Raw genomic sequence first — 15,177 nt, 5'->3', positions numbered from 1 at the left:
AATAAATCCATTGTTAAATGCTCAAGTTTACTTTTGTTGTCAAATATACAGCCAGATTAATAGAACACCAACCGTAATGCATGTACTACATCAAGTTTAAGCATGAATAACAAATAGCTCTTATCAAAAATTTTGATAAGGAACAATTTACTGAAAATTCAGAAGCCTGGCACCACTTTATACTCAGGTAGGCATGAGTTCACTATAATCCATCAGAAAAGCCTGCAAGAGGAGAAAAGCGACATATTTGTGCCTTGTCGAAGATATACAAGGCTTTCTTGGTTCATCCAAGCAAGAACTGGAGAGAGTCCTGGCAGATATTTAAAATGAAACATCATTTATTGGGAGAGGGAGGGCATATGGCACCATATGTAACAAAATTTGTACCTTTGCCTGGCCTGTATATCACATGTGATATACAGGATGTGGTAATTTATTTCATTTAATTTGTCCCCAGTCAATTCGTGGAGATCACAGGAAAAATGGAAGAACAAATATCTGAATTAAGAAAAAATATTTATTTTAAGGTTTGCTGTATTACATATTTATTTTTTCTTAAAATTTAAGATTGTGTGCAATTGCTTTTAGAAAAATAATTTTTTGGTTTGGATCATAGTTTTCCATGACATTCTTTTATACGCAGGTTCATATCTCTATATTTTTTCTATTGGCTTAGTTCCTCTCCTTGCATAAACTTCTGCAATTTGGTACTGGCAAACCTTTCCTCACATTTAATCACATCAGTAAGTTTCCAGATATGTGGATGACTCATATTCACTGTGTTTTTCAGCATGCTGTTGTAGGCTTCTAAACTATTTGTAGCACAAGCAATCCCCGTCATTCATCGATCCCAGACATTCCATATAGATAATGGAAATGGAGGTTCAAGGCATCGCCTCCTCTGTCCTCAGGTGGGTCTTATATAATTATTTTCAAAATAGGAGACAATTAATTGTGGAACATCATCATCACCTCTTTTACTTGTTTCAGTCATTTTGACTGTGGCCATGCTGGAGCACCGCTTTTAGTCGAGCAAATTGACCCCAGGAATTATTCTTTGTAAGCCTAGTACTTACTCTATCGGGCTCTTTTGCCGAACCGCTAAGTTATGGGGACGTAAACACGCCAGCATCAGTTGTCAAGCAATGTTGGGGGGGACAAACACAGACACATAAACACACACACATATATATATATATACACATATATACAACGGGCTTCTTTCAGTTTCTGTCTACCAAACCCACTCACAAGGCTTTGGTTGGCCCGAGGTTATAGTAGAAGACACTTGCCCAAGGTGCCACACAGTGGGACTGAACCCAGAACCATGTGGTTCGTAAGCAAGCTACTTACCACACAGACACTCCTACGTAAAATTTCATTAGAAGATATCCATCTTCCTGAAAGTTATGAGGGAAAAATCGGATCTTGTGAATTTTCCGAAAGTCCTCTCCACCACTCCAACCCCATTCGTTTGCATATGTTTTTTTTTTCATATTCGTTTTCTACACATTTTTTTACATCTATTAGACTGTTTTTTGTTTTGTTTTGGTGACGAGGCACTAAGCTAGATCCTGAAAATTATGTGGCGGGGAAAAAACGGATCTTGTGAACTTTCTCACCCCTTCGGAAAAACATTTTCCCCACAAATTTCTTTATAATTGTAATCTATGCTGTTTGAAAGGTGTTTCTGTAAAATTTCATTGAAAGATATCCATTTTCTTGAAAGTTATGATGGGAAGAAAACAGATTGCGTGAATTTTCCGACAGTCCTCTCTCCACCCCTTCGGAAAGCATCCCCCACCCCCCAGAAATTTCTTTATAGTCATATTTTGTGCCATTTGAACAGTATTTCTATAAAATTTCACTAATACAACTAGTAGGTTGGTTTTTCTTTTTTCTTTGTTATCAGGTCTCAAACTGTATATTGACCTAATTTTCTTGATCGACCAAATTGATTTTTCCTTTCTCTGAAGTTATGTTCCTGCAGGTAGTCATATTGATGGGTAGGCGTATTGAATAAATTTAATTCGATTTGCTTGAAAATCTTTGTTCGTAAACTGTTTAGCATAGATGAGAGAGAGAGAGAGAGAAGCGGAGTTAAAGAAAGTGGAGGGGAACCCATTTAAAACTGTTCAACGACAATTTTAATTCCAAAGTGATTGTTCTGGACTTTCCCTCGAAAATCACATTTAAGAGTATTTTGGGACGAATTGGCCAGCGACGAATTGACCAGGGAAAATTAATCGTCGACGAAATAACCAGGGAAGAATTGTCCTTGCACCATGAGCACAATGTGTGTGTGTGTGTGGGTATTCAGTGTAGATAGAACATTCACCAATAAACATACGTCTTCATTACTCTGAAGGATTATAAAACAATCTCAGAACTGTCCTGTAGAGAACGTTGAGAAAAAGAGCTTAAAATTCAATATTGGAGTAAGACAACCCTACTGCAGCACCTATGACAACAAAAAACAAAATTCTTTAAGGACTTTCTGCACATCTGTACCTAGAAGAAAAAGAAGAAAGTCACCCATTGCGACAATAAAGACAACAATACTAAAGGTAATCTTTCTGAGAAACTATATCGAGACTTAAATTCCGTGAAAAATTTGAGAATTTCTGTGAAAAAGTTTTCCTTAACTTTTTCCCAGTTCAATTGCTTATTTATATGAATTTTTGTTGTGTATGCATGTGTGTTACCAGTAAGACTTCCCCGCCCCCATTTTCTCCCGAATTTGTTTATTCTAAACATTTTTTTTGCCCCAAACCCCCGTTTTCGGATACAGAGGTTCCAAAAAATTACCAAAAATCGGCATTGTTACCCCCCACCCAATTCTTCAATTTTGATTTTCCCCAACACTAACCCTAATCCTAACCTTAAAACTCTAACCCTAACCCTAAAACCCTAACCGTAACCATAACTACAGAAATGTTTTGAAATTTTTGTCCGAATCATAATGTCCGCATTTTCCTACATATTTAGAAAAAAAATAGAAATAATACATTTCTAAATCTCTCAGAGAGATTTATGCAGTAGTGATGCAATAAAGTAGTTGTATGCTGTCAACTTAATGTGACAATCCCATGAAGGGAATAATACTACTGCTATTTAACCCTAAGAAGCAGCACCGCTGCCTGTCGGCCTTGACACATTTCCTGTGTCCATATGTTGACAAGGGGGAGACAAGCACCTCCAGACTGATGACAAGCTACTCCAGACTGATGACGAGCAAAGACTCAGAAACATGTCTCTGGATGCAGGCTTAGCTGGGTGGAGGTGCTTGTCTCCCCCTTGTAAACATAAGGACACAGGAAATGTGTCAAGGCCGACAGGAAGCGGTGCTGCTTCCTAGGGCTAAATAGACTAAGAGTAAAAGACGTTTTATATGACACATTCTACCAGTGTCCCAAGTTTCAAAGTGTTTCGTTAGTGTTTTGTTAAGAAAATACTGGTGCCCCCGTTTTGAACTAGATCCAAAAATGCCGATTTTTGCCAATATTTTTGCAGATTCGTATTCCCCGTAGCCGATAAGGGGGGTTTGTGGTGGAAAAAAAAAATTTAAGGGTGGGTTTTTTGGGGGGCGGGCGGAAGTCTTGCTGTGTTACTGTATGTATGTGTATACGTATATATATATATATATATATGTGTGTGTGTGTGTGTGTTTTTTAACACATATATACATGCATATAAACTCCGTATAGTAAAGTCGAAACAGAATGTCTCTCCTCGTATGTAATTATCGTTATTATTTGTAAAAGACCAACACAGGTAAAGCCTGGACAGTAATAAAGTCTTCTGTTGAATATTCACAGGTGTTGTCAGTTACATCTTCGTGCGGCCTCAGAAATACATTTTCATTCACCAATTCAGCTAGTCATCACCTCACAAGCTAAAAAATAACACAACAAACCCGCAAGCGACATGTTCATATAACAATTATAGTTAAGGCATCCACTTCCACAATGGCGTCTCAGACTTTGCAGTTCATCCGCATTGACAGCTGAACTCAAGCAACAAGCATACCATGCAACAACAATGTCAACGATTTTTCACGAGATGGCAATGTTTCCTTTATTCGCCATGTTACTCAAAAAACATGTTTTCCTAGATTTTATGGCTGCTTTCTATATTCAATTATTTGACCAATTTTTAAGATACTTCCATTGCTCTCCAACTTAGGAGGAATTTCAACCATGTTTCATGGTCTGCTACCACAACAGCTCCTTTATAGGATCCAGTTAGCTCAAGACATCATCAGGAGGAACCACGTCCGGTTTCGACCCCTACTCCTCTACCGTTTTGACGTGGCGGGGCCCCTCCTTTCGGAGGTGTCTTCAGCTCTGGTGTTGGGTGCATGTCTTCTTTCACTGTTTGTGACTGTTCTAATTCAACTGTGGAATGTCCTTCGCTATGGTTATTTTCCAGGAGGTTCTGGCCACACGTCTTACGGTTCATCAACCCGCGTTGTTGAATTACTTTCTTCTGACATACCTTCCCTTGGTGGATTAGGATCCAGTTAGCTCAAGACATCATCAAATTTCAAACACTTACCATCATCATACAATTAGTATGAATATTCAAGCTGTCCAGTACTTCCCTTTCGAAATAATAGTATCTTCAAGAATTACAACTCCAATTATCCCACTCATTTCTAATCGGGACCAATTAACTCAGTACTAACCAGGACGAATTAACTTTATCAATTAACACAATATATAATCACCCTCTTTCCTTTTTTTTTTTTTTCTCAACTATAAAATTGCCCCGACCTATTTCGAAGCCCATTCTTTTAACTTCAACAAATATTTTCAGTGTAATTCCTACTTACTGACTTACCCTGTTACGGATGAAGGAACACGTTATCTTCCTCTTTCATTTCTGTGCTACTTTGTCCTTTCTGTTGATTCATTTGTAGTGAAACTACCTCCCGCCATTAGATACAAACTACTATCGCCATTACATACAATCTTCTCATTTAAATATAAATAAATGCGAGCGTAGTAGAGAACCCATACCTTGTCATCACGTGACTGATCATTATTCGAATCAGCAACTTCTTCGAACCGTTCCCGCCAGAACGCAAACTAACCAATCACGGCCCCTAATAAGGTCACGTGATAGAGTATATTTCTACCATCTGGTGAGCCAATAATTTGTTATAAATAGCTTTAACTCGGCGGCCAAATTTGTCTCGGTCCAGTTTCTCTTTGAGAACTGTTCCGTGTACCACACGACAGCAGCAGTAGCCAGCGACCACTTCAGCAGCTTCGTCCAGCCACAATGACCTCCGCCGTCGCCACATCAGCAACAAGAGTCTACGACTACTATCCAGCATCATTGTCATGACCAACACGATTAATACCAAACAGCCTCTACACTACCAGCGTCAACACAAATTACTATGTACACCAAACCAAACCTCCGCGGCACATCTCTCTCTTCGATTCTGTTAGGTGACTCAGCTTCACCAGGGTAAATAAACAGACAAGAGTTCTTAAACAGACAAGAAATTCTCAGCCAGCGACGAACATCTGTATAACAAGAATCACGGCCCAGCATCGATGCCACGACATCACAACTAGTGATCAGCACTGCCACACTCAGCCTCTCCTCACTTTCACATACAGAACTTTCCCTTAGTGTACTAAAGATCTGGTATAATTGCTCACGTGTTATTGACTCTCTTTCTCTCTGCTGTAATAACATACACACACATGTATCACTCACATACACACTTTTCTTTGTACGACGGCCTGTCTTTGATTATGTTCTTATATGTCGCATTCACACTCTCACACAGACATACATCTTTAACGCCATAATAAATATCTGTTATTCATCTAATACGGTTGTGGTCTTTCATTACCGGTCATCTATGTTATCGTCGCATAACATATCATCTATATCATCTTCGATATATATTTGTATGTTCGACCGTGTGACACGTTTAAATAAAAGGAGTCCTCTGTTTTCCCATTCGTCACCATTTCTCCGTTTATGAGTTCGCACAGTCGTTCCCTTACACATTCATTACCATCACACAGGTGATGAAACATGATACTATAACTTGATACTTTAACTAAGTTTTACGTATTATATTTTATCTTAACTTGACTATGTCACGTACACATCAATAACGTATTCAACATTTTACTTGTTTATTAAACTAAATCCCTTTTTGGAATCAAAATAATGGATCTTTTTTAAAACGGGGGCCACATTTTTCATTAACGAAACACTTTGAAACTTGGAACACTGGTAGAATGTGTCATATAAAACATCTTTTTCTCTTAGTCTTCTTAAAAAAAGAAAAAATCCATAAATTATTCCATGTTAAAGTTGTCGTATTTCTGTAATTTCAACCAATCACTGACGTCCATTCAGCCGATATACATTAAGTGCCGACTACATAAACAAACGATTCTGAAACAATTAACCCTAACCCTAACTCTAACCCTAACCCTAACCCTAGGGTTAGGGTTAGGGTTAAAGCAAATTTAAAATGAAAAAAGCAAATAAAACGATGGTATGGAGATTAAATATGCTTTACATCACTTAATCAGCCAAGGAGTAAATGTAAACAACTGAATACTTGTCAGTGATTGGTTGAAATTATCGAAATAAGACAATTTTTTACATGAAATAAATTTGAATACAAAAATATTTTTCTGTTCTATAACACAAAATAGATAAGTATACGAAGTTTGAAAGTCTTTCCGTACCAAAAACACTACATAAAACATAAATGAAAACTGGCGCCCCCGTTTTAAAATAGATCCCGGAAATTACCATTCTAAGGGACATAGATGTTTTGACACCATTTTTCGATTGAATATATGGTAAATTTTCAGATTAACACCCGCATGATTTTCACTAGGGTGTTAGGATTAGGGTTTTAGGGTTAGGGTTAGGGCTACGGTTACGGTTAGGAACGGAATTCCCTAACCCCAACCCTAAAACCCTAACCCTAACTCTAAACCCTAACCCTAAAACCCTAACCCTAACACCGTAGTGAAAATCGTGCATGTGTTAATATGAAAATTTATATTTTGTTTACTTAAAAATCAGAATTTTGGTAACTATTATCTTTTTACAACTGCGATTTCCGTCCTTGTTTACGTGAAATTATAAGAAAGAAAGAATTTGTAAGATTTGGCTGTTTTTTCTAACATGCAGAGATATCTTCAACGCTTAATTTTATGTACTGGCTGAAAATCACCTAAAAAAATTGTGGGGTCAATACATTCGACTAAAGATTCTTGAAGGTGGTGCCCCAGCATGGCCACAGTCTAGTGACTGAAACAAGTAAAAAAATTTTTAGAAAATAAAAAAAAAATGAAGAATAACCAAAAAAAAAAAAAATAGAACCAGGGGCAGGGGTTATAAAAATATTTCATGAGATTCGGCTATTATTTCTAGCATGTCAAGAGACCTTCTAGGCTTAACTTTATGTGCTAGTTGAAAATCATCTAAAAAATTCTGGGGTCAATGCAATCGACTAAAAATTCTTCAAGGTGGTGCCCTAACATGACCGCATTCTAATGACTGCAACATGTAAAAAGAAAAGCAAAAATGAATTATATCACTGAAGTGGTTTTGATCAAGATTTTAAAAATTCTGGGTTTCCATACAGCCATGTAAAAAAATTTCAAGGTGGTGCCCCAGCATGGTTGGCTGCAGTCTAATAACTGCAAAAAAAAAAAAAAAAAAAAAAAAAAAAAAAAAATTCAGGGTCGATGCATTCAACTAAAAATTCTAAAAACTAATAAATATAACTGTGGGGCTTTTGTCCTAGGGGGCTTTTGTTTGGACCCCATTTAAGAACTAGTTTTTTAATTTCTACGTGCACTTTCTCTTGGTATCAGCAAGTCCCAAAACTTAATCCGTACACATCATGCACATAAATAGTTCTATACTTATGAAGGATTTGTGTCATAGACAGATAGCTTCTTACACACATGCATACTTCTATCTATTACACTCCAGCATACTCGCTCACACAACTTATATTACGCATGCACAGATATATATATACGGTAGATGTTCATTTACCTGACAGATATTTTAACTATTAATCTTTTTTAACATTTTCTTTCGACATTCTCTCTAGATTGGTAGCGACCCAGTATAATTTGTGTAAGTATTAATAACAAAATAGGTTTTAAACGTTAGAAAATTAACTGATTCTTTTCTCTTCACAGCTCCAACAAACAACAATATACCTCTTTAAACAAAAACATTGCAAATGAATAAAAAGAAAATCGTAATTAAAATGTCGATCTTATAGAGCTAGGTTTGATTACTCCAATAATTTGAACTCGAACAGACTACTTGTCGTTTCTTCAACAAGGTCGTTGGTTATAACTGTGAATTACATCCACCTACTATTCCTGTTATAAACTAGTGAACACGGTCGTTGAGCATACTAACTATTGGCTATTGATACAGTCATTGAACTCAAAGATGTTTATCTGTGTCCAATCAGATTGAGACAATTGGGTGTGGTTGGTTAGGCGCTTATGACTTGGTATGGTTGATGGGATATTCAACCAGTTTGGTGACTACATTTTGGCAGTGGAGTTAAACAGAAATATATGCATACTAATAAAAAGATTGTGAAAGATAGAAAGAGAGAAAGAGAGAGAGAGAGAGAAATTATAATTTATTAATTGAACACAATTGATTTAAACACTTCCCTCTCCTCATACACATAGAAAATATGCTCATACACATAAATAGAGAGAGAGGGGGTGGAGGAGAAATAGAGATAGTGAGAAAGACACACAGACAGACGTAGAGGAGAGAGAGAAAGAGAGGTTTCTCTTCTATTTGAAGTGGTCAGTCCACTGAAATTTCATTCCAAAGCATTTTTCTTTTTTCTTCTTTCTTTTTTCTCCCCATTGTATACCTATCAATATATTTGTAAATTTGTAAATGAACACATTTTCTCACAAGGACTGGTGACCTTTCAAGATGTCAGTTTTCAGAAGTAGGATGGAAAAGATAAGAAAAGAGGGGAGGGTGAAGTCATCACGTATTCCTTTACACTTGTATAGTCAAGTTCCATATTCTGTGTAATTCCACGTTTGCACGAACAAACATTAAATGTTGGTTCAACATTCATAACTTAGTTAAATATAGTCAGAATACAAAAAAATAGAAATATTACATTTCTAAATCTCTCAGATTTATACAGTAGTAACATGGTAAAGTGGTGGTATGCTGTCAACTTAATGTGACAGTCCAATGAAAGGGAATAATACTACTACTATTTAGCCCTAGGAAGCAGCACCGCTTCCTGTCGGCTTTGACACATTTCCTGTGTCCTTATGTTTACAAAAAAAAAATAATAATAATTCAATCTGTTCTCTATGTACATTTAATCAAACATCATAAATGAGTTTTGTATTAATATGTATATTGTATGAAAGCTGGAAGCCACTCAGTAGGATATAAACTACTTAATAAATTATATAATTAAACTTGGTGGCATACGTAATAAAATTATTTGGAAAGAAACATTTACCCTTTCACCGTTGTTTGAAATCATTGATTTATGAGTTGTATCAAGTTGTAAACTATTTCTTATCTAAGACATGCCAAAAGGACTAGATTTCCAAACACAAATCGACACCTTATCTTGATAATATTATCAATCCACCCCATTGTTATGACCTTTCTTCCACCCCTATCTTAATCGCCATTATAACATTTCAGAATAATATTAAATGGATTATGTCATCATGCTGTTTCAACTTCCTAATATACGTCGGTCTGAAAGTTCATAGATAAACGAGCTCTTTTGTGGAGGCGCAATGGCCCAGTGGTTAGGGCAGTGGACTCGTGGTCATAGGATCACGGTCTCGATTCCCAAACCGGGCGTTGTGAGTGTTTATTGAGCGAAAACACCTAAAGCTCCACGAGGCTCTGGCAGGGGATGGTGGCGAACCCTGCTGTACTCTTTCACCACAACTTTCTCTCACTCTTCCTGTTTCTGTTGTTCCTGTAATTCAAAGGGTCAGCCTTGTCACACTGTGTCACGCTGAATATCCTCAAGAACTACGTTAAGGGTACACGTGTCTGTGGAGTGCTCAGCCACTTGCACGAGCAATTTCACGAGCAGGCTGTTCCGTTGATCGGATCAACTGGAATACTCGACGTCGTAAGTGACGGAGTGCCAACAAACTAAACGAGCTCTTTCATTCTGTACATTAAATGTAAAGAATAGCAGAGGCTCAGCAGTAGCTATTCAAACGATTGCCAGGGTTACCAAATGTTATCACAATTCCTTTTCTCATAAAAAGATCCCCATGAATCTTTTATGTTTTATTCTTTAACATTTGCGCCTGTCATTCGACTGCCGGTACCAACTTGGAGAGGTTTTGAGTTGAACGAATTGTTCCTAATACTTTTTTTTAAAACTCGGTACTTATTCTATCGGTCTCTTTTGCCAAACTGCTAAGTTACGGAATGTAAATGCACCAGCACTGATTGTCAAGTGATGGTGGGACACGCACGCACGCATGCACGTACACACACACACACACACACATGCACACATATGTATATGACAGGCCTCTTTCAGTTTCCGTCTTTCAAATCTACTCACAAGACTTTGGCTGGCTCAAGACTTTAGTAGAAGACACTTCCTCAAAGTAGGACTGAACCCAGAACCAGTGGCATAACTGATAGGGGATCAACGGGATCGACCCACTCCGACTGAGCACATTTTTCAAAATTGACGCTTTTTATAAAATGTATAACCAATGAGTTAAAAATTTACGCCTTTTTTATGTGCCATGCTCCCCCAAACTTTAGAACCTAGCTACACCCCTGCCCAGAACCATGAGGTTGGGAAGCAAACTTCTAACCACACAGCTATGCCTGTGGCTATAATCAATAATTTTTAAAGACTCCTGACAACATTCCACTAACTCCACAAATACTGCCCCTCAATTTGTTTCGGTTTGTTTCCATATATAATATATTGTTATCAATATAAAAACTGTATCATTGATAACAAACTTTGGTTTCCCTAACTATCGATCCCACCAACACAGCCCAAGTAAAACAAATACGTTAGAAAACTTCACCTACCCTTCTTTGGCTAGATATTGATCATTATGGGAAATGTGACAGAAAGTGCAAAACAAATAAGGTGTTGGCAAACACCCTGCTACAACTATCTACTGCTGCCTGGAAGACAAAGTATGTCAGGTGACATATTCTGTTATCGCTAAACACACTAAGGCAGAGCTATAAAAAGAAATGACGAACGCATTTTGAACTTAGTAATCAAAGATATAGAAACCATTACAGCTGCTCGAGTCTACACGTGGACAAAAGTGTTGAACCATTCACTGATTGCGGTGTGGCTGAAATGCACGGCCCTCGAATACTATGATATATAAATACAGTTAATAGCTATTTCTCATCGTATAGTACTATATAACTGGTTTCAAATTTTGACAGAAGGCCACGATGTTCAGGAAAGGGTGCAAGTCGATTACATCGACTCCAGGGCTCAACTGGTACTTAATTTATTGACCCCAAAAGGATGAAATGCAAAGTCGACCTCGACGGAATATGAACTCAGAATGCAGACACGCTCAGCGTTTTGCCTGACACGACGACTATTCTGTCAGCTCACCGCTTCTAATTGATGAGTGTTTTTTAAATACAATCTTGACTGTAAATGTGCCTATGAATGGCGTGGGGGAGGGGGCAGGCGGACTTCAGTAGAGCCACTGATTGTGCAATTTGACGAAACTGGATCTTTTATTACGACACTCTTGCTAGCTAATGGACAATAAGATTCACAAACAATAAGGAAATTTCTTACAGTATTTACATATGGTGAGAAATGGCTAAGTAATCCACTGAATTGAATGGGAATTTCAGGTGATAAAAGGAAAAGAAAATAATTTACTAATAACACAAAACAAGTTAAAGAAGGAAGAAAAAAAATAACAATACCGTTTAGAGCTTTAGTATTGGTGCACATTATCAACTTGTACCTGTTTTGCAACAAGGGTTTGAGTATTTATTATTAGATTGGAAAGGAAGTCTCGTTGCATTTATGACATTATATAACTTTGAAGGTACTTTTTCAGTACTTACACTAAAATAAACATTAATTTTTACATTCTATTGTTCCCCCCCCCCCGCCTTTCTTTGCAGATTACTTTTCACCATTGTGGTTAAATTCATATCGATTTTCAACCCTTTTAAAATAAGTTCAGACCAGGCTTGTAACAGACATTACATGCTTCAAAAAGGAGTTCTTCAGCAATCGAAGTGGCAAGAAACATTTGTTCTGTCTACTGGAATGAAACTTTGGCTTCAACTTTGGATCATTTTCACTCGGGAAATTTTTCTCTCGCAGATTCCACTCAATTTGGACGACCAAGTCCTGTCAATATTGAACTTCGGTAAACTTTAGTTGAAGAAAATTCATAGCAAACTCCATAAGAATTACTAAAACAGTTCCATTCCTGTCACACTTCGATCGTAAAATATTTTCAAGAAATATGGAGTGACTAAACTTGGTCAGAGGGTCCCTCATTATTTCACTGCTTCTCATTTTAATCAAAGAGTTGCCCTCTGCTCCTCATTAAAGAATATACTTGTTACCAAACCTTACCTGCGTAGGATTTTCACAAGTTATGAAAAGTGGGATCTCAGTAATCGCATCCATCGTAAACAACATGGGTTTATCACCCAATTAAAAAGGAGAATCCATTTTCAAGCAAGGATTACACCCTGATAAAGTTATGCTTTCAGTTTGATGGGACATGAAGGCTGTTGTCTATCATAAAGTGTTTAACTGAAACAAAGCAGTTGATGCAGGGAAGTATTTGTTGTCCGTTGGAATCATTGCAGAAAAAGCGCCCATCATTGGTCAGTTGCAAAGAGGTGTTGCTCTTATACGATAATGTAAGATCACATATTGCCCAAGTTATTCAAGAAATGATTATAGAACTATATGGAAGGTTTGTCTCATCCCTTTTACTCTCCTGGCCTTGCTCATCTTTTCGGATCACAGTAATCTAGAGGGAAAACAGTTTAATAATTGTGAAGAGGTTAAAAATGATATCGAGTGTTTCTTTGCTATGAAACCAGAAGAATTTTACACTCACAAGACTATATTCTATAATGTATTTGCAATGCCAAGACTGGTAACCAACATTTAAGACACTAGACTTGTTTACTGAAGAAATATGCTTCATCTTTTGTTGACCACTGGAAGACTGGTGGAAAAAAGGAGAGAAAGAGTAAGAGAGTCGACCTCTCCAGCCTGACAAGTAGATAGGGTGAATGTTGTACTGTTGTGCAATGATAATCCATAAGTGAAGAGAAAAATTAGACGCTCTACAGCTCAGTGCAAATGACCAAAGACAAAGAACCGATTTGGAGTTCCATATCTGTATTTTTTCTGACTAAATTAGGTTAGGCTAAACAAAGAATTTTCCATCTCTTATCTGCCAAAACTCCCCTTTAATCTAATAATGCTAGCTTAAACAATAGAACTTATCTCAGTAGTTTACTGGTTTACTCTCTGGAGTGCAAAAGCTGAGTACAATAGGAAAGGAACTGGTAGAAAAATATTGACTTGGTTTCGAAACTTGGTTTAGAATCAAGGGAACTATTCATTACAGATGCGTTAATGCTCACATTAGCGACACTCATTATGTTTAGTGTTTATTACTCTTTTACTCGTTTCAGTCATTTGACTGCAGCCATGCTGGAGCACCGCCTTTAGTTGAACAAATCAACCCCAGGACTTATTCTTTGTAAGCCTAGTACTTATTCTATTGGTCACTTTTGCCAAACCGCTAAGTTACGGGGACATAAACACACCAGCATCAGTTGCCAAGTGATGTTGGCGGGGGGACAAACACAAACAAATAAACACACACACACATATATATATATACATTTATATGACAGGCTTCTTTCAGTTTCTGCCTACCAAATCCACTCACATGGCTTTGGTCGGCCCGAGGCTAAAGTAGAAGACACTTCCCCAAGGTGTCACACAGCGGGACTGAACCCAGAACCATGTGGCTGGTAAGCAATCTACTTACCACACAGCCAATGAAAAACATTAAACATAATTTTTTCTAAATTATGTAAAAGATCACCAATTATTAGAGAGGATAGATTTAGTGGATTACATAAACCTCCAGGACTTGAGAGCAACTTATCAATCCTGAAAGGATGGAAAGCTGATTGTTTTGTCCCCAACGCTCAAAAGGTTCCACCATCTTGCCATCTCATAAATTCTAAACTTAATATCCACCAATTTTAACCCAAATTTTAAAAGTGTGTCAGAATCAGATGTGATAACAATTTTATGGTAATTCAATCAGATTTACTTTATATTATTCTGATAATTATCAACCAACAAACAAATATCCGTCTTGCAAACTCCATCTTGGTACGGTCTTCTTGACAACAGCAGACTACAATTAGTCTTTGTTCCAATGGTAATGAATATCAGTATGCATGCTTCACTCTCTCCCCTTCTCTCTCCCAACCCTCTCTCTATGTCGATACTCTCTCACTCCCCCTCTCTCTGTGCCATCATATACTCACTATATGTCAATATATTCTCAATGTACATCAGCATATTGACACAACTGACCGAATTTCATTTGAGAGATTTAATATGAACTTGCATGTAGGTATATGCGTGTGTTTGTGTGTATGTATGAATGAATGGGTGGATGTACGTATGTATGTATGATTATACGTGTATGTATGGATATGCGTGTATGTGTGTGAGTGTGTTATTATTTAAAACAAACAGTAGAAGGTTGTCATTATAGTACTCGGAGTTTCAAATGTTGGTGCGAAGAGCTACAATACATTCTTGCCGCCTATTAATGGCAACAAACGCTATGAAAAACCATTGAATATTATATAAATAAGCCTCTGTTTATCTAATATCAAGGTCTCATTCTTTTGTTGTTACTTATTATTATTATTATTATTATTATTATTATTATTATTATTATTATTATTATTATCTTAATATATAAAATCTGCTCTGTCTGTTTGTGCGCTTATAACTTGGGTATTGTTCATCCGATTTTGCTGCAATTTTAAACATGGACACATGAGAGAGAGAGGGGCATTCCGTAATCTAAAAAGATTTTCAAAATCGTT

General features: G+C 37.1%; 1 protein-coding gene across 1 annotated transcript in view; it reads left to right on the top strand.

The window, feature by feature from the left end:
• Positions 1-2,069: 2,069 nt before the first annotated feature.
• Positions 2,070-15,177, top strand: part of LOC106867200 (CD9 antigen) — an 84,318-nt gene continuing 71,210 nt past the window's right edge. The window contains exon 1 of the mRNA XM_089348519.1: positions 2,070-2,567. The gene's annotated coding sequence lies outside the window, so the exon portion shown is untranslated. The remainder of the gene's footprint in view (positions 2,568-15,177) is intronic.

The sequence above is a fragment of the Octopus bimaculoides genome, chromosome 3 (genome assembly GCF_046866305.1).
Source record: "Octopus bimaculoides isolate indiv1 chromosome 3, ASM4686630v1, whole genome shotgun sequence".
Classification (NCBI taxonomy): domain Eukaryota; kingdom Metazoa; phylum Mollusca; class Cephalopoda; order Octopoda; family Octopodidae; genus Octopus; species Octopus bimaculoides.
This window is presented reverse-complemented; position numbering and strand designations above follow the sequence as displayed.